This window comes from Gallus gallus, chromosome 1 (genome assembly GCF_016699485.2).
Source record: "Gallus gallus isolate bGalGal1 chromosome 1, bGalGal1.mat.broiler.GRCg7b, whole genome shotgun sequence".
NCBI classification, from domain to species: Eukaryota; Metazoa; Chordata; class Aves; order Galliformes; family Phasianidae; genus Gallus; species Gallus gallus.
This window is the reverse complement of record NC_052532.1, coordinates 5,567,930-5,589,394: the sequence shown is the minus strand read 5'-3', so window position 1 is coordinate 5,589,394 and position 21,465 is coordinate 5,567,930.

Below are 21,465 nucleotides of genomic sequence, written 5' to 3'. Positions count from 1 at the left end.
TTCAGTGGTATTTAATGTGGTTCTTTTAGAGGCAAAATGTGTTTTCCCTGAAGAGCAACCATGACCATCCCTGACTTTGAATGCCACAACAAGTGAACTGGCTGTATATCAAAATCAAACCTCTCAAAGCAGGAATATATATATATTTATTATAAATATATTTATAATATATATATAAAAAAAGAAAAAGAGAAAAGAGAAAAAAGAAAAAGGAAAAAGAAGAGAAAGAAGAAAAAGAAAAAGAAAAGAAAAAGAAAAGAAAAAGAAAAAGAAAAAGAAAAAGAAAAAGAAAAAGAAAAAGAAAAAGAAAAAGAAAAAGAAAAAGAAAAAGAAAAAGAAAAGAAAAAGGAAAAGAAAAAGAAAAAGAAAAAAAAGAAAAAGAAAAGAAAAAGAAAAAGAAAAAGAAAAAGAAAAAAAGAAAAAAGGAGTTTTTTATGATAAGAGTAATGAGGAACTGGAGCACATTGCGCAGAGAAGTCGTGGACACTCCACCCCTGGGGACATTCAAAGTCAGACTGGACTATTAAAATAATAGTCCTCCCCTCTGAGCATCTGATCTAGTTGTATGTGTCCTTGTTTGTTGCAGGGAAACTGGACTAGATGACCTCTGAGGGTCCCTTTCAATTCAAATGATTCTATGATTCTATGAGTACTTAAGAATTAAAATGTTTACAGAATGTTTAAAATATCATGATTTTTATGGTAGTTTATAAAACTATTATGAAGTTCTTGTGATATTTCTCAGGCATCATGCTCATCCTGGTTATTTTTTACACTTATAACAGGGTATTTGTCTACTTGACATGGGGTATACTGTCAAGCAGGAGGTTCTCTCATCTCCCAGAACAGGTATGGAGGTCTCTCCATGATAAGTTGAGCTCATAATCTTAGACCCATAACCACACCTATTTTAGTCAGATAGTTGTTGCAATTAAGTTAGCATATGTCACATCAAATCCCCTTAATGGCCTCTAGAGAAACACAGGCATCTTAAGGAGGTTGTTCAAATTTTAAGGAGAAAATTTCCTCCGTACATGCTGTTCTTGTTTTTGGTTGGTTAATTAGTAGGCTTTCCTAATCGTTTTTTTGGTTAATTTTCTTTTTATTTTGTTTGTATGTTTTGTTTTCTTCATAACACAGGAGATGTCAGACCACTACAAAGTTAGGAGCAGACTGATTAGAGATGGTGCCTGAACTTTCTTTCCTACTACTCCTGTGGTTCTGATGACTTTCCAAACTATAAAGTATTATAGAAAACTAAGCCATTCCAAGTTCACAGTAAGGGGGTAAATGCTACTCCTAAATGTCTGAAGATGTATCATTATAAAAAGAAAAAAAAAACAAAAACAAAAACCATTATGGCAGTAATACTACTGCTAAAATCAAATGAGTATCCCAGTCCATATGGTATTCGGGGTCAAATTCATGAACAAAACAATTCCATTTTAAATGATCTGGATGTTTCACAGCTGCTCTGCCTTCTTGTTACAAAGCAAATATAGTACACCAGAGAATCTGATGCCAAGTGTAAATCTTATAAATATGAAATAGCCCAAAGGGTCAAATTCATCCCTGACCGAGATACATTAACTTTATTCACCATCTTGCGCCTCTTGTATTATAACTTAGCAGTGGTGTTAGTGTTATTTAGGTTGTACTGGCATAGCAATGACAAGAAAAAAAAAGGCATGAAATATGGTGGTCAGTCAGGCTTATATGACTACATGTAAGCAACTGCAATTTTTAATGACTGAATGTTTTCTCCATGTAGCAGCCTCCTGTTCCCATGTGACTGGGATCACTTACATGATGGGAAACACATCATAGTCAACTGTCACATCCAGCACCTTCTTGATCAAGTTGTAACTTCTAATTTTCACATTGTATGCTATTCCCTTTAACTGAATGTTTCCCACCCCAACAACGTAAAAAAAAAAAAAAAAAGAAAAAAGAAAAAGAAAATCCTGTTTAAATTTATGTTTCTTGTTCTAGGTGAAGATTTATTTAGCAGTGAGCAAGGACTTAGATTTCTTACAAAAGAAGGAGAATATATTAATCAGTCCATTTTTATGTGTGGAAAGAGAGGCGGAAGAGAGAAATCTTTGTATGAAAATGATTAAATTGGGACTGTTTAAACTCATTATTGGTGTAATCAAGCTTTCTGTTCACTTGAAAGAAAAGTTCAGAGCAATTATATGCACTCACTACATGTTCTTATTTTTCTAATAGCCTAAAGATAGAAGAAGGATTTCTTGCTGTCAGTGCAAAAAAGATAAATTTTATTTCTACACTAGAAAAAAGCAAAAGGAACTAGTTTGATTCCCAAACCTTAGTTCCGTCTTAAAAGGCAAAAAGGTCAGAATCTTCTATCCTTCTGGGCAGATGCCCAGTTCAAAACCAAGCAATATTTCAGCTTTCTTATACCTTTGAAATGAAGGTTATACACTATGGATGCCCTGTACCAGGATGACGTGTGTTTTCCATGATACGGTACAAGGAGGTTTTGCATACATATGCAGTAGCCTGTGGTACCACTGGATGGCAATGGTAACATTTGTCACTAAAACTTTTAACTCTCCTCCAGTCACTGTGATCTTCCGTGTAAAGTACTTCAGTATTTAGGACCTGGTTTTCTTCCAGAGAAGCTATTGAGAACTTTTCCATTGCTGTCTGCCAGAGCAAGATTAGACTTAATATCTTTCAAAGAATGGATAAGTACTGCCCAGCTTTTTCCTGTGTTCATACACTGTTCAAGTGTAGGCTGGGAACTTCACAATATGCATTGCAGGCTGCTGAGCCTTGGCAACTTGATCCTATATGTAAGGATGTCATATACATCTGTCAGGTTCTGCTGTTCATAACCTCTCCAGTCGCTGCAATCTTCTGTGCAAAGGACTTCAGCATTTAGGACCTACCAGCATCTTCTTGTTTCTTAATCTTTCCTTTCTGTTCAAAAGAGTGGGCTAAGAGTAGGAATTACCAATTATACATCAACTGCGCATAAAGGTTCTGTTTAAGAGAAATAAAGATTTTCAGTGGCTCATTAGAATTATCAAATCATCACAGTCATGATGCATAGAATCCAAAGCTGGAAAAAACTACTAAGACCATCTAGTCCAACCATCATTAATTATTGTTCACACCTATACCGCATCAGGAAACGTTAACAAACTTATGCTCTCAGCTCTGGGACCAAGTACATAAACAATGCTGTTTTTAATATTTATAGACCTGCAATTTACTAGGGTTTTGACTTCATCCAGATGGTAAGAGACATAGCTGAAGCCTTTACGTGCAGGGAGAAGGGCTGCTTACTCTTGTAGTATACAGGGAGCTCAAACAATCTGCACTGCTGCAAACCACAGCATCTAATGCTTACAAAAGATTTCCATTGGTTATCTACTGCAGGTGTCTGAATCATGTCTATTCACAAATTTTATTTAATTAATAACTCAAAGTAACAATCATTCAAACAGAATAGGTTGAATATTAACATTACACATCTTATTTTTTCATTGGTTTGGTATTTTAGCTCTTTTCTTCTGTAATGTATTAGGGAGAGCATCAGCCATGAATTTTATTCAATCTATTGAAAACCTTTCCACATCTGAAAACTGAAGTAAGTTTGTGGGGTTTTTTGTTTCCAAAGACAGAGAAGGAAACAACACATTTTTATTAAGTGTTCCCAATAGTCATCATATTATTTATATTATTGTCAATTTAGAGAGAGAGACACTTCTGTGGTTTGATTCAGCTGACCTATTTTATGATCCTCCCTTGAATGAGATGGACTGTACCTGAAAACATTATGCTCCACTTGCTGACTGCAAGATCAGTGTTTAAGATGAAATAGTGGGAATCCCACTGTTCTTTTTTGTTGACCATTCTGAAGGCTCAACACTGAACATAGTTTTTTGTAAATATTTTTCAAGGTAGGAGCTCATCTCTGTTTTTATCTACAGCTATGGAGAAGAACTTAGATTCTTTCTCCAGCTGCTTCAAGTCTGGATCTGAGCATAGGTCTGAGATACAGATGCAGACAGGCAATGTTTTATTTTACTTCTTCTGTGGAAAGGGGAAGAAGTCAGCATTGTGGAAGTGGAATAACCAGTTAGCCTTTATAGTAATAGGTGGAAAAAAAGGCAAGGAAAATGGAGGGAATTTGTCTCTGTTACAAATTAGCAGAAATTCCCTTTTTGGTGCATTGAGAATGAAGAACAGTGCCTTTGAGGACATGAAGCCCAACACCTGGCCTTGCTCAAAAAGTTGAAGAAAATTCTGGAAAACAGTCATGGAGATGATGCAGATGAAACATTTCACTACTGTAGAGATGTGCTCATCTCTGACGTGGAAAGGGACTTGTAGAGCAAAACTGCATGACTTCCACCTCACTCTCAGATGGAAAGTATAAAATAACACAGTTTGAAACTTATCTCCTGTAAGTTTCTGGGGAATTTGTGCTGTCTAGCATTAAGTGAATGCCTTGTAACCTTTTGCATGTGAACTAGTTGTCTGAAATCCCCTAACTGTTAATGGGAAGATAGGCAGCCTTCTTGGGCATGATTATTTTCATCCTACAGTGGGCATATAGAGGTCATGCTGTTAAATGCAATTTATGAAAGCTTTTGATTATGAGGACAGCAGTGGATGCCTTATTCATCTGTGTACCTCTAACATCTAAAGTAAGGATTTTTAGGTGCTTTTAACAGTTACACAATTTTGTGTTAGTTCAGCTGCTTCCCAAGATGAAGAGCTGAGGGAGAGGAAGCAGGGAAACTGAGAGAGTGTGTTGAACATGAGAACTGGGAAAGACAGAAGAAAAGGAAATGAGAGAAGACAGAAGGAAAAGCTTGGTAATGGAAAGAATGAATGCAAAAGGTGGATGTGAAATGGACAAAAGCTGAACTCAACTATACCTCTATTCCATTATTTTATTTTAAGTCATGGGACTTTTTTTTTCTGTTAATCTGGTTTTCTTAAATGTTTTCCCCTAGCTCGCTCAGTGCCTGAATGCAATCTTCCTCTTTCCTCCCACCCCCTCCGCACACTCATGTTTGCCTCTTCCCACATCCAGGACGTTTGACCTTTCACTGATATCTGTCATAAATTAGCTGACCTCGGGCAGAACTTTAATCATAAGAGCAGGCTGTAAGGAAATAGATTGCCATGCAGAATTGTGCAAGTTTGATCGTACCATTTTAGTACACTCAGAAATGCTGAAAATGCAGCTTTATTTAAGGTAAAGGTTGCTCATAACAATATGAGAAAGAGGATGAAAAATTATTTCCACTTAGAGGAAGGACCACTCCATAGACTTTGTGGTCAGTTTTTTTACAGCCTTTAGCATTAGAGGCAAATGTACTTGTGATAAACTAATGAGTTCAGCAGATTAGCCACCTGGACAATGATTGGGTACATTAGAGGAGGCTTGGGAGTATAGTACATATTTCCTGTGAGAGGAGTAAAATAATGTATGTCATATATTCATCTATATACGATGAGCTAGAAGCAGGTCCATTCACTGCTGTACTCACAAGTCTTCATCAGTACCCATGCAACTGCCATTTTTAGCTGTCACTTTGATGTTGCTATTGCAACAGAGTAGCTTAAAAGACGGGGAAAGTAATTTATCTTGTTTACAGAGAAATAACAGAAATAGATTACAATACCTTCCTTGAGATGACTTAAGGAAGAATATTTTACCAGGTGATTTCTCAAGCCTACAATATTCATTGCAATATGGTACCAATCACAGAGTGCACTTGTCCTCTTCTCCTGTGTAACTAGTGACAGGATGAGAGGGGATGGCCTCAAGTTACACCAGGGGAAGTTTAGGTTGGATATTAGGAGAAACTTATTCTCCGAAAGAGTGGTCGCATGCAAGAACAGTCTGTCCAGGGATGTGGTGAAGTCACCACCCCCTGGAGGTGTCCAAGAGAAGAGTAGATGAGGCACTGAGGGACATGGTTAGTGGGTAATACTGGTGGTAGGTGGTTGGTTGGACTAGGTGATCTTGGAGGTATTTTCTAACTTTAATGATTAAATGATTCTATGATTCTATATGTAATTGATTAACAATTATACAGCATCTTCTCAGTTAGCCTGAATGTTTACGGTAGCAAACCATTCTGAGTTCTTCTAGTACTTTCCAAAAGAAGATGCTGAAGAGTCTAGATCATTGTGTAACTAAGAAGAAACTCAGCCTGGGCTTGTTGTCCCCTCATTGTCTGTTTACCTGTTCCAACCATACACCTGGAGACTCCTGGAGATTAGTGAGGACATGAAATATATGAGGGTTACACTGGAAATGAGGCCATGTTTCTTTCCCAGACTTCTGACTGTCTTGTATGAGATCCTACAGAGATTAGTCAGGTATTCTCAGTACAGAAAATGTTGTCAGCTTGTGTATCCCTTAAAGGGAAGATGGTCACTTATCTTTTCAGGTATCTCTGTTCATTCTTAGTGCTTGTAAAGAAATCTGACAAGGGCTGGGATTCATATTTAAGGCGAAGGAGTGGGTGAGGGATAAAAAGTAGGTTGGTTTGCTTTGAATGAAGCTTGAGCTTGAGAGAGCTGAGGAAATACCTTGTGTTCATTCCCACAGAGCTCATGTGTGAGATAGAAAAAGTAGAGATTTCATTAGATTTGGTGGGCAGATCTGATCTCATATAGTGGAGTTAAATACAGCATTTATGAAATAGCTAACATGAGGGGAAAAAAAAAAAAGCACAAAATAACACCTTTCAGATCATTCTTCCTTGTTAATGGCTCCTACCCACAATAATATAAGATACTAGAAACTAGAAGAAATAAAAATCAAAAGCTGATACTTTTTTTTCCCCTTAATCTTTCCTGAGAAACCTGTCAATGATCAACCACACTGGGAATTTCTAAGTCTGAAATTTAACAGATTTCTTATTTTGTTCTATAACTATGTCAGTAGAAGTCTACAATGATTCCATACATGTCTCTGTGCAAAATTGGGGCTCATAAATTAGGCCTTAAAAAAAACTATTAGTACATAACTGCAGTTACCCAGAAGTGAACAAGCAGCATTTTGCATCAAGACCATAAACACTGCCATCTAAAGTAAAGGGGAAGATTTTATAATTGCACCTTCTCCTCCCGCTACAAGTATACTGTTGCTTAGACATAGTCTGTCCTGAATAACAGAGTATAGACATATTTTCTAGCCATCAAAGCAACCCCTAGGCCCTGTCCTGCAGACGTGACGTCAGAGGACTTGTTGAATCAGTCCCACTGATGGCAGTCTCTGTGGTTATGTATAATGTTTATACTTCCCAAAGAATGAAAAAAATAAATGATGCAGACTGAAATCTCTCACATGCCTTCAATTACATTGACATTGACTACAGAAGCACTCCTTATTCTCCATGCTTCTGAGTGATGGTTTGAATTCAAACGATGGAGTCTGCTCTTAACTTTGATGTTTCAAAAGCTTGAAGAGAAACTATGCAATCAGAAAAAAAAAAATCTAATTAAAAGAGAAATGATGAGATCTGAAAAAAGTCATAGGAGTAAGAAGAGGGGGAGGGAAGTATGTGCTAAATGCCTGCTTTTAACTCCAGAAGTTCCCTTTTAGAGTAAAAATGAATCAACTAAAAGACTTTGTTTTTAAAAATTCTTTTTTTTTTTTTTTAATGATAGTGGAGAAAAATTTGTGTAACTACATAGAAAAATAGAAAAATTCCAATTTAGAATTCCATCATGAAACGACACCATTCTAATTTCTCCAGGACACGGTTTGTTAATATTCCACAAAGTCCCAGGATGCAACTATAAGACAGCATTCAAATCTATGAACATGAGGCAATCATGCTCAGCAGAGTATAACAATAATTATAATAGAGATTAAATAAAAATAATTAGAAAAAGTTCATCTAGTTTTGATGTATTAATTATTCTGACCCTGTTCTATTCAGAGTCTAATTATCTGGTTCAGTGAAAATGCCAAGATTTCTACGACTCATAAAAATTACATTCCAGTAATTATGTCAGCAAACTAAACAGTATTCATTTACCATGCCTTTTTATGCACACATTTGAATATGCTTTTTTAACTGTTTTTGCTCTTTGTTCCTATTCATGGGAAATAATACCTGTAGAGAAATTTGAAAGTCAGTAGCACTCTAAATGTAATGTGCAATTCTTGCTGATATTTTTCTTTTGTGAAGCTTCTGTAAGTCTCATATAACCTTTGTTTAAAAAACATGAATTAAAGTTCACTCTTCAGTTGTTTCAAAGAAGCATTTTGAAGTCTGTGCTGTATTAAAAAAAAAAAAAAAAAAAAAAGATTTTTAAAGTGGCAACACAAAGCAGAATTTCTTTTCAAAGATGTTACCCACAAAAGAGACTATAAACCAGAGATGAACCACCAACCATTTGGCCAAGTCATGTGCACTATGGCCATGGCACAATATTCTTTTAGAGGGATAGAATTTCATAGTAGTGTGTCCCTTTCTTTGCCTCATACAAAGACAAATTAAACATTTATCTCTGCTTTGTTCTCAGAAACACAGTGCCAGATGATACACATCAATAAAGCTCAAAAATATATATATTAAAAAAATCACATTCAAGTGAAGATCCGAACCTTATTTCACTGAGTCTGAAGTGAGACCAAGGCTGCCTTTTCACACAGAAAGGAAATTCATCTCATCATAGGGTTGCTGCAGTCCAGTTGGTATTATCTAATTTTAAACAATCTGACTTTATCTAGCACTGCAGCCTTGTCCCAGCACTTTTTAACCCATCATCCTCTATCCAGATAAAATGATGAAGTAAACCATGGGGTCAACTCTCAAGAGGCCAATAAAATCAATGCTAAGTTAGGAAAAGGATTCGAACAAATCACAGTATTTCACCATATTAGTGTGGATACTGTGTGAATGGAAACAAAACAGCAACAAAAGCTTTCACCAATAACGAAAGAAACTTCCTTATACGAAATTTATTTGTACCAAAGGGAGCAATCTAATGCTCAACAGAACTGCCTTTGTACCATATAAGAAAAACAAAATGTCCCAACTCAAAATGCTGCAAATATTCAATTGATTTAAAAATAAGTTTTTCATATCATACTTCATGATCTAAATTCTTTGGCTTCCAATTGTTCTTGTTTCACCTGAACAGAATAGGATTACAAATACTCACACTTTGTTTGCGTGTTTATCTCAGGAAAAAAAAAATACTGTTAAGCTATTGACTATCATCTGTTCCCTAGAATTAGCCCAGAGAATCATGGTTACTTGGTGGATTAGTATTTCCATCTGCTGTTGCTAGCAGTAGTTGTCTGTTTGCAGAGCTGATCAAGCAGGACAGCAACCAAAGAGAAGAAGAGGTCCCAAATGTATTCTCTACTTTTTCTTGTGTGCAGTTACACAACTCTAATCTATACAACTCTCACAAGTGGAAACTCATGTCTGTCTCTTAGGTACTGGTTTACTGAAACAATCAAAAGAAATTTTCCTTTCGGAATAGAAAATGCACAAAATCTGCTAACATTTTCCAGTTTGGTTCACCTGGACTTTCCAGTTCCAGTTCAGCTATCCTCAAATGAATGTATCTTAAGGTATTTCAGTGTTCAGGTATTTTTTTTAAGGGTTTCTTCATAGTGTAGTTCACAAGTACACCATTTTCTGGTTTTCATCCTAAAAACTTACAGCTGACACAAGTCAATCCTAAATCTACTTTCTAACGTAACTACCACTGTGATATTTTCTGTTCTACAAACAATGACACTGGATTTATGTTTTATTTTCTCCTTGCTTTCTGCTTTATTGGAGTTTGAAAGACCATTTAACTTTGATCAAACCTAATGAGCCATGAAAGAACATCAAATGCTACATGGATAAGATACTAAATACACAGCTCCTACTGTCTTTTTTCTGCAATTTCTGCAATTTCCGCTTGTCTACTATGTTTAACTATTTTTGAAATATTACAATAAACTATATATCACTTCAGCATAGCTACCTAGGCTTTCACTTCTCTTGCTCCGGAAGAAGAATGCTCCAGTGCATATTGCTCTTCCAATAATAAACAAACAAACAAACATACATACAAAGAAAAACAAAACAAAATAAAATAAAATAAAGAATTGCCTTCAAAAAGGATTTTTTATTTTGTCTACTGAAATTCGAAGTCTTGCTATGAGCACATGATGATCTTTCAGATAGGAACAATATATAGTTGTGTACAAAAGGCTAAAGGATCGTTTTATATCTTTGAAGACTGCAGTAATGCTGTTGTCAAGTCATGTGGAAGACTGCCTCATGTGAAAGACTGTTTGCCTTAATAAAAAAAATTCTTGATAGTAAATATGGAAGTAGGATAAAAGTGTACCATTCCAATCTGACTTCCTAAATTAGATTATTACAGTTTTGGAAATACATATGTCGAGTGTCTTGATAGATGAAATATCTTTTACTTGATATCAGTAGAACAGATGCGTTGACATTAAACTTCAGCCTCAAGTATTACAAGCACTATTGGATGCAAGTTGCTTGGTGCTCTCTGGTATTATCCAAAGACCTAGGTATTACTCTGTATAGAAAACATGAGAACAGTAGGAAAAAAAATACTATATTCTTGATACATTCTCACTTGCTTTACACAGGGGCAAGAAGGAAAAAAATATAGAGCTAAATAATCTCTTTCAAAAGACACAAGGCAAAGAGAGGGGAAGAAGGAAAAGGAAGAGAAGAGAAGGGGAGAGAGAGAGAAGGGAAATGGAGGAAAGGAAAAAAATCTCATCAGGGTTATGTCCTTTGCAGGGAAATTTTTCTAACACAAAAGTATTCAAAAATCAGTGAATATTTTCCCACACTTCAGTAGAATAATGTATATTGTTATTGTTGTTTAGAGAAAAAAATGCAGTACAAACCATATTTTTTAGTAATCAAATATATGCAATATGAATGGAATAAAGAAAAAATGGCTCTTCATTATTCCATAGAAAGCAATTTGCCATTGATATGGAAAGTTTCTGAACAAAAAATGATCAAAACAGCAAATCAAGGTCTCTCTTTCTCTTTCTCTCTGTCCCTTTAGCTGAAAAGGCTATCATCTAACAGTACCTATGTCAGACTGCAGCATTTTGATTTAGTGTTGAGATGTCAAATTATTTCTATGGATAGTTCCCTTATGAGAAGAAAATTATCTCCATCAAAAAAAAAAAAAAGTATCAGATGGATGGGCTACAGCTATCAATTACCCTCCTAGTACAAGCTTTGACTAAATCTTGTTTGCTGTTTATTCCCCCATGGGACAGAGGTTAACCTGTTAAGCTGAGAACTGATCCCAAAGTAGACATTAATGTCTTAATGCATTTAGTGGCTGTGGATCTTTTTGGCAGCAGGCCCCTGGGATTGTATTGTTTCTCATACTTGACTAGGTCACCAATTGCAGAGGGCACCTGGAATGCTTGAATAAATATGGCTCAGTTTACCTTCTTCCCTCAGTTATTATTTCAAAGCTGTGTATCTTTCTACTGTTAGGGAGGTTCATGTGTCGTGAAATATTTTCAAGGAACCAATAAGAATAATACAATCAGTCTTTGAAGTGGTAAGGCCCGCCTGTAGTTGTGTTGTTTCGGGAATGGCTATTGTAGCTTTGCAGGACTGTAATTTTATGAAAGGAAATGATTTCTCTGCATTTCACTTCAGAAGTGTCTGTGAGTGTCAATGAGCTAAAATGTTTAGTGTTCATCATGGGTCAAGCTCCAGGGTCTGGCTCTGGTTTTACCAGCCAAGACAATCAGTTAGCATTTTTCTTTCTTCTGGAATATGCATTTAGGTGTTCTACTAGGTGAGGATAAATTCCAGGATTTAATCATTGCAAAACAGGTAAGACTGCATAGGTGCTTAGCATATTTTACAATCCTTGTAGTACTTTTCCAGTCAATGGGGTTAGTTTCAGAATTGTGTGTTTTCCAAGCCAATAAAATATTTTTAATGTAAAATTCCCAGTGTAGGGACCTGGGGAGAATTGTTGTTGTATGACGTCAGATCTTTATCCCTGCCCAATCATAACCTTGGGTACAGAGAACTACAGATGGTCTATGGATACCACAGCTCATATCTGCCAGTAAGGCTTTGCCTCTTCAGGTATGTGGAGAGAAGTGAATGATTGGCTTTCACACCCAGTAGCACTTCTGCCAACTTCACTCTGGTGTTTCTAGCTGAAATAATTGCTTTCTGAGGCAATTAGGACAAAGAAGAACAAGAGAGGTTTGCAGAACCATGCCAGACACTCTAGGCCCACCGGGAATTGGAGAAAAACAAAAACAAAACAAAACAAACAACAACAAAAAAAACTCACACAGGGATTTAACCACAAATTTCACAACCAGAAATATGTCTACAGGTATTTTATATCAATTATAGTGGCTGCTGATGAAAGAAAATTACAGTAAAAATAATCAGACTTGAAGGGAAACTGCAGTTGCAGGGAATAAATAAGTGGGAGACGATGTCTGTGAAAGCCCTGTAATGAGAGGCTGCTCTTCTAAAGCACTACGTTATCTTCCTGCAAAGTCCCAAGCTTCTGAGTTAAAAGGACTCAGCTGCTTATGGGTGATATCAACCTTTAGCTGGATCAGTCCCAAAATGAGCCACCCAAGGATCAGACCACACTGTTTGCAACCAGGACTGTGCATGCATAGGCAATTACTCCAGGAGAAAGTGATGAGAGAAAATGTAATGTAAACTCTGCACTCAGCCAATAAATCTTACAGTAGCCTAATTTTTCTAGGACTGATGCCTCAAGCTATACCTGTGTGGGCCGGAAAGGAAGGAAGGAAAAATAGTCTTCAAGTTTCTAAAATTCCCTTATCCTGTTTATCAGAACAGTGCTGCTTCTCTTAAATTTTGACCTTTCCTTTGGGGATTTTGCTCTCCAGATGAGGCTTCAAAGCCTTTGGACTACTAAAGGAGACGTGCTTGTCCAAGAGGAGACCAGAAGCACATATTGTGCCCAACTGTGACTAATTTAATGGTGTAATCTCTGAGTCAGCAGCTGCTGCTTGTTTTCAGGTGACTCTTCTAGTACTGACCAATTTCATATGACTGAAGTTGAGAACTGAAATCTTTCTTTGTTTTTTAGTCATTCTCTACTTGCTACTCAAGTACTGGACACTCAACATTTGGAAAAGATGGTCAGCTCAGCTGCAATCTGCTTATGATCATTATGCACAGAAGAAAAACAAAGCTAGTTGCAGTCTTTGAACTTAAAATCCCTTAAAATTGAACTTAAAATTGTCTATACTGGAGAGGAATACATGAGATGACTTCACCTACCTCAATCCATGAGGAATTCATTGTTTTTTGATAGTGCTCATCAGAGGGAGTAAAATCTGGAAAGCTGAAGAAATCATAATAGTCTTGAAGAACTGAGCTTGATTCTGATTGTCAGAGAGAAAAAATTAAACAGCTATTTGCTTTGCCCTACTGTCCCCATAGGATCTATCCCCCCCCCCCCCCCCCCCCCCCCCCCTCCCCAGACCTACTTTCTCAAGATTTTTCTTTAAATAGAACAAAAAGTCTTCCTTTAACAGCTTTGCTGGCATCTGGTTTCACTCACTTTAGGAAAAATTTTGATAGTAACTCTGCAAAAACATTGATGAATATTTCTGCTAAATGGATTTAAATTTTTATTATTATTATTTTGTCGGATATTTTCAGTTTCCTTGGAGAACTTTTTCTCTGTTTATTTCAATTAAAATAACAACTTGGAGAGGAAAAAATATCAAACTGGAAATAAATCCTCCAAATTTTTATTCTACTGTAATTTCCGACAAGAAAGCAAGAAATCCCTTGCAGCTCTTCCTATAACATAAAGTATATAACTTGTGTTGTTTTTTTCTAATAGACATAATACTTAATAATTAATTTGCACTATATCTACATGATATTTATTCATATTTATTCCTGAAATATCAGGTTGAATCAGTAAAACTCTCTTTCCTGTACCAAGCTAAACTTTTTTTTTTTTTTTTTTTTTTTTTTTTTTTTTGCTAAGTATCAGTATGGCTCAAAACCACATAGGAAGACAGTTACCACAGATCAAGTAATGTACCAAACACTCCTTGTTTTCTTGTTATGCTGCAGTAACCAACTATGAGCCTGAGCCAAAACTTACATAAAGTAAGCACATTAAATTTATAAGTTTATTTAATGGTGCTGTGCAGATATGGACATTTATTGTCTACTACCCTGATTATACTTCAGCCGATTCTGTGATTTAAATAGTCAGAACAAGCTTGATTTTAAACATATCAGATTTATGGAAGATGTTTCTTTCAGACATTTATTTTACATTACTGAAGAGGTTTATTTTAGCTCTCAATTTCTCCCAGGAAGGTGGGAGTTTTCAGCCTTCACTGGAGTTGCTGTGACTGAAATATCATGAATTACTCAACTATTCTATGATTGTGAGATGGTTATTTACTCATTTTTTTCATATCTTGAGTGTTTCTTGAAAAAAGGTAAATTAATTGACCGACCTTAAATGTCTAATCTTGCAGCATAAAAGACTTGAGGTACATTTTAAATTGTGTTGTTAGCAATGGCACCCTAAAAACTCCTAAGCTCCTTCACATAAATAAAACAACAATACATTAATCAGTAAAAATAAAAATAGAGCAAGTCATTTCTGTTATTATTACCCAAAAGCTGGTACCACCTTGCTTGTCCAAAACTTTTGTTCTTACCTCTCAGTCTTTTCTATACTACATTTGTGTTGTTACACTGTGGACAAAAACATGTTATCCTTCAGGACTAAAATAACAATTTGTGCTTATCACTAGCAGTGACATTTTAACCACCTATTTTTCAGAATAATTGGTTGCCTTTTCCAGTCTTACTGACAATCCCATATCAGTATGAATTGCAAGAAGATGAAAAAAATCAGTCAGGAGGAATGGCAGGGGGGAGTTTCTCAAGCCTTGCAGCCCCAAGCAGGAAGGTATGTTTAACCATCCCCAGGAGCTATGTGTACCAAAGGGGAGGAGAAAGACAAAGCATTGCCTAGGCTTCAACTTTGAAAATGTCATGGTGGATTTAGGTACCTAAATCTCTTTAATAACCCATCCCAAAGTGATTTGGCTGAGGTCAAAAATACATTTTACAACAAATCGGGGAATGAAGCCCAGATGTGCTGTGGCCTATAAAGACATTTTAAATCTCGTTCTAGGTTTCCCCTGAACTCAATCAGGATATGCCTGCTATACTGTCTTAGCCTTCTCCTAGCATTAAGAGGTGCAAAATATGGAGCCACCATCTTTGGTGGTTTAGAGCATCAAGGACCATCATAAAATTACCATGTAGGACAGGATTTGTAACAGCAACAGTGAGCATGTGGAGTTTTCTCTCTTTTTCATTCCCAAGGCAAGGAATTTTTACAATACCCTCTGGAGTTCCCCTGGCCTCGGCATCAAACATAGAGTGCAGCAGCCAAGAACAGGCCCACACCCTGAGCAACTTGCCAGCAATAATTAATTAACTAAGGAGCAAACAGCAGCAAATATTCCGTGCATAGGATCACACGGTTTCATTTGGTTACATTCCAGTGATTGGAGGGTCACTCCATCTCTTTGTTTTGTTTTCTTCTAATGTGTGGGTGTATTTTTTGTTGTTCTTCTTCTTGTTGTTTTTCTTTAAATGAAAACTCAGAATCTGATTTAATAATCAAAATCCCAAAGCTGGGCCTTGGGAATGAACACAGAAATCCAGCAATTTAATTTGCTAAACTTGAAATTGCAGCAGCCCATCACCATCCTTTCAAAGTGATCATTCCTTCTACAACAATTTCTTGTCTGCAAGGGTTAGCTCCACAGTGAGTACTTCGGTAAGCACTGCTCCTCAGCAGGTATTTTTGCACTGATGTCTAAAGAGACTCGTGAGGGCCTTCATCAGTTTGTTGTTACTTTCTCTGATGCTGCTGCTACCTAGCAATAATGTCCTCCAGTAGACACAAATGCCCACAAGTACTCTTGTCAAGACTTCATAGCTCAACTTGCACGTCATTCGTAACCCAGTGGGGGAAACACAAATGATGTGTTTACGTATTTGTAATATTTTTATATGTTAATACATATATGTACATAACACAATATAATACATAATATGTAATATTTTAACATAATTTAACATAATTAACATAATACATAATATGTAATATTTTTAAATGTTAAACATTTGTATATGTTTACTTATTTTGTGTGCAGAGCTCAGTCTAGTAGGTATGTTCAAAGCATATTATCTCAAAGCACAGCTGTCAAACTTGGAGTAGGAACTGCAGTCTCATTTTCTGTAAGGACTCCCCAGCTAGAGTGTACCCCACCGCCAAGGACCTACATTAATTTCTGACCCCACTCCACAATTCTCATTTAACAAGTACAGACTCTAAGTAGGAGGTTATGGAGAGCCTTTGATGAGGGCTCCACTCTACTATAAGATACACAGGAAGGCTAATAGCTCTTGTAAGACACGGAAAATTGCACTCCACACTTTGCATCTCTGTCCCAGGAGCTGTGATGTAATTAATTGATTATGATTGATTGAAAACAAAGTGCAGGATAAATTAGTCAGGGTGTTCTAGGGGCATAGATGATCTCAGATCTCCCAGCTGAAGCAATTCCAGTGTGCAGGTAATAATTCAACATTCCTTAAGACAGAAAGTGTTTCAAAGCACAGGGGGGAAGCTATAGTTACAGTGTGCAGTGAGCTACACCTGGAGTTCCCCCTCTCCTTGTCTCTCCAAGGTTCATGTTGCTGTGTGATCTTGGCTATACAAAGATCTTGATATGGCATGGTGCTGTTTCATAACCTAGTTAAGACATTCACCTTGCATGAGGGGAGGGGGAGCTTCAGTTCTAGCCTGGAGGCCACTAAATATTTCAATACCTGGTATTAAGTGTTCAAGGCAGTGGGAACCTGAGTATCTCTTGTCATTAAACTGTAGATCTGTGTTTAACTGTGCTTGTTCTTTCACTGAATCAATGAAAATTTGTGCAGAATGAAATCACCTTGATCAGTAGGAACTTTCCCTTGTACATCCTAACCTAGTACACTATTCAAGGTACGCTGAATGTGAGTTAAAACAGTTCGACATAGAGAAGGGATCAATTAAGACTATCAATTCAACAAATACACTGTATTTTTAAGGTTATGGAAAAGAAAGGCGGGATGCATTTTTCTCACTTCGCTCACTTTGAAAATAAAAGATATCAGTTTCTAAGTCCAGAAGTGTTTTGGCATATGCAACTTTAGTGCAGGAAGGCTCATAAGACCCAAAAACAGGTTAGAAATAAGCATACATCTAACTTAGCCACTTTTTTTTCCTGCAAAATTAGGCAGCATTTTGCTGAATTTGATGGGGTTTTTTTTGTTTGTTTGTTTTTGTTTTTCCTCTGTTGATAGGCAATTAGAATGTCTCTACCTCCTAAAGCTGTAAACTCTAGCTTGAAGGTGGGTACATGAAAATTGACACTACACTGATTAGCACAGTGATGATGATTTTTCGCTAATGGATTGATCTTTAGGAATTTAAAAGAAGGAAACATTCATATGCTTTGGCTTTAGTGCTCTACAGACCAGGGGTGCAGCTATCATGAAGACAGTAAAAATAAATAATCTCTCACCTGTTGAGTCACATCAAACATCTCATGAACTGAGAACCTGGGGATAAAGTACTGTGATCCTCTCACATGTTATTATTTCTTGATCCTCTACAAAATTTAAGCTGTAAATGTATACATCAGCCTCTGCATGTATGTTACTAAGATTGCCCACTTTTCTTATTTGTCTTTATATTTCTAAGGCTTTTGGAGGTTATGTTATTCTTTCAGCTTGCCTACAGTCTCCACTAGCACTCATTGGGATGTTTTTTTCATTGCTTGGGCCTGCCCTTTGTGTAATTGTTCACATCTAGGCAAAGCAGGCATAAAACCTTTAACAATTCTAGAAAGCTCAGATTTGCTAAGTAGTTCTGCACCCAAATTTCCCTTTACTGTATTACTCCATCTCTTAGTGAGCATGAACCAGCTACCCACTCCTCTTAAAACACTCATTGGGCCAAGTCATTTTTAAACATATGTCATAATACATAGCTTGTCTCGTCTTGACCTGATTTTTAAATGCAAAAGTGCTAAGCAAATGAACATAACTTTAGGTGCATACTGATAGGCTGAAGAAAGCTTAAGGCACGTAATGAAAGTGGTCAGAATTAACTCAGTGAGAGATTCTTGGGAAATCTGCCCTGGCTGTAGGTGTAGCATTTGAATGTCTAACTCATGTGGTTGCAAGTAAAACTTTGCTTCCTATCATTGCAGTATAAATGGAGATTATTTACAGAGAAGTGGGTGAAATAGATTTTTCAATCTCAATAAAAAATTAGGCAGGGGAATTATTCTGGCTTTGTTTTCATCCCAGCTCCTTTCCCGTGTTTGCAAAAGCTCCCAAAATTCATTATTCTCAAGTTACATTTCAAATCATGGCTCATGCAAAAGATTTCCCAGACCTGATTTATCAGGGGATGTGTATGTGAAGAATTTCAGAATAACCTAAGGATTCATCATCCCAGTGTAGGAAATAAAGAAAAGAAAGAAAGAGCATTTAGACTTGTCTTCATTGCTCTGCATTGCTTACAGGGGAATATTTGGCAGCCAAATGGCAAACTAGTTTTAGTTAAAAGGTGAATGATAACAGGGAAAAAAGAAAAAGGAAAAAGAAAAAAAAAAGAAAAGGGGGGGAAAAACAAAACAAAACAAAAAAAAAACATAAAAAAAAAAGGAGGATAGAGTTTTCTGGAAAGGAAGGCAGTAAGCTATAGTCTTTCCTTTTACTTTTGCTGGGCTCTTTATTTACCTATTTATCATCAATTAATTAGCAGTGCTGCAGAAACACTAGCTCCCAAACAGCTTGCCACTTGCTCTCAGTGTAAATACCCAGTACACACAAAGTAATTAAAAATGTAAATAATACTATCACCAAATACTAGTTTATATGTCAGTAGAAAGGACACTGCAAGATGAGGGGAAAGGAATAACAACAATGATCTGAAGGCTACAGATCTGCTCACTGTGTGTGTTGACCAGAGGGTAACACATAGGTCTAATCTATTTACTTATCATGGTAGTACCTCATTGTTGATCACCATCAATATGCACACTGAGCATTAGCCAAAAAGAGAGCAGCCACCGTTGTCATGGTGATGTTGTGAAAAGAGTCAGCAAAGAAAGCTCACGCAGTTACAGGAGCAGTGGCTGGGGGCTTGGGAAATGTAGGTTTCAGTCCCTCCCTCGCCATAGGGTTATGAATAGGATTCAGGCAGCTGACTCATTGGCTTGAATGGTGAATATACTGATTTATTTGAAAGAAGTGTTTAATACTTTGGAGCCTCAGTTCACCATCTTTACTACCTCAACTCACTGCTATCTCTACTGCTTTGGTATCTATACCCATGTATAATTTTTCCTGAGTTTCAGCTATATGTAGTACATAGTTCCCATGTGAATTCCTAGGCGTTTAATACAGCAGGACCTTCCTCCTTGAACAGGAGCATTCATATCCATCATCATTTCTAAGTAACTTTTGGTAATTTGTCAGAACATGAGTACTCTTTCAAAATTCTTTCTTTAAAAAGGGGATTTGGGCACCTCAAACTGTAGCCATCATGAGTGAGAATCTGCTGAAATCTATTGGGGATTAGCTGAAGCTGGGGCTTGGATTTTGATAGAATTTGTGATTAACTGTAAGGCTAAGGGTGTAAGGCGCAATGAGTGCCCCCAGCAAATGTAGTTTATGAAAACTTTGTGATTCCAGTATCACCATTCATCCCTCGCCATAGAAGAGTACCATGAGCCTTTTTTTCACTTCTATCTTGCACAAGCCCCATGGCAAAGGTGAAATCTTCCAACCACTTCTTCCCCCTCAAATCCCAAAATCTCAGTACTTTGCTGTTTACTGGAGTTGATATTCAGACAGGTCACCTACCACATATCACAGTGGTTCCCCAGGAGCCTGTAGGGTTGCCCAGCTCTGAAATATCACCAGTCCACAGCCAAACCTGTTGAATAAGGCTATAGAGTTGTGTTCATTTGTCCTTGCTAAGAGTTGAGAATTCCACATGACTGGAGACATTTATTGGCTCTGGAAGTGCCATCTCTGCAGCAAGGTGTGATGTCTCAATCACTCTTCCAGAGTGCTGAAAACACCACAGCACTTCTCCCAGCAGGATCCTTCTACCCTCCCTGCCCTGGTTCACCTGATCAGATATATTACAGTACACCACTTAAATTCCCATTCTGTTTCAGGTAAAACAACTGACAACTTTCACAGCAGGAAACCTTGCCCAAGTGTGTGATCACAAGCCAAGATTTGTGAGAGATCTCTCAGAAATGGATAATGGATAATGAAGAACAGCCTGCTGGTTGAATTTCTGTGTTGTTGTGCTGTTTACATAATGCTTCCTGATTTTGATGAGGTGCCCTATTAGGATACTTCTTTGTGGCCCTGGCACAAAGGTGGAAAATTGAGAGACTGTAAACTTTAAAATGTGAGGAGATAGAATTTAACATTTCCTTGCAGGCTTTTTCCAACAAAGTGACATTTCATTCTCTGTCCCCAAAGAGAAAAATCTTGCTTTGTTCTTTTCCTGACCTCAGTTCATTTTTTTTCTGCCCTAAAGAGCTGTGAAACCTTGTTGGTGGAAATATATCACTGAGCTGGCTTCCTTGTGGCAAGATACGCAGCAAACACAATAAAATGAATGGTGTGCATTTCCCCAGCAGCAACCACAGATTCAGTTCTTTGGAACAAAAAAATGGTTAGTTAGATGACAGCAGAGCATTATTATCTTACAATTAATTAAAATTCTCAAACAGGATTCTCATGTAATCACAAAAGGCAAAGCATTTTCTATGCCGTAGGTTATTTCTATGAAGTGACATCAGCTGACATGAACAGCAGCAGTAAAATGTTTATTAAATTTTTTCTTTTTATTTTATATCCCAACACAAATTAGAGGTGGTTCTCCACCTTTCCTTAAGGAAAACATTATTATTATTTAGATTTTAAAAACAACAACAACAACAACAAAACACCCTTAAACTTATAAAATTACCTGTTTGTGTTATGAAGCTAGACTGAAAAAAGTCCTATCTTTGTCATTGACATCTTTCTTCCCTCCATCCTTATGCAATTGTCATTATTGTAAACCCACCTTCTTGAAGGAAATTCACTGAGCATGTGTGCATGTATGCACAAATATACAAAGCATTCAGTTTAGGTCATTCAGTCACTGGTTGGGACTCCTAATTCCAAGTATGGTATTAAATAATAATAATAGAAAATATACAAATAACAATAGACAAAATATACAAACCAAAAGATAAAGCTCTTTAAAGGATGATCTGCAAGGTTAACAAAATCACTTTTAGTTATT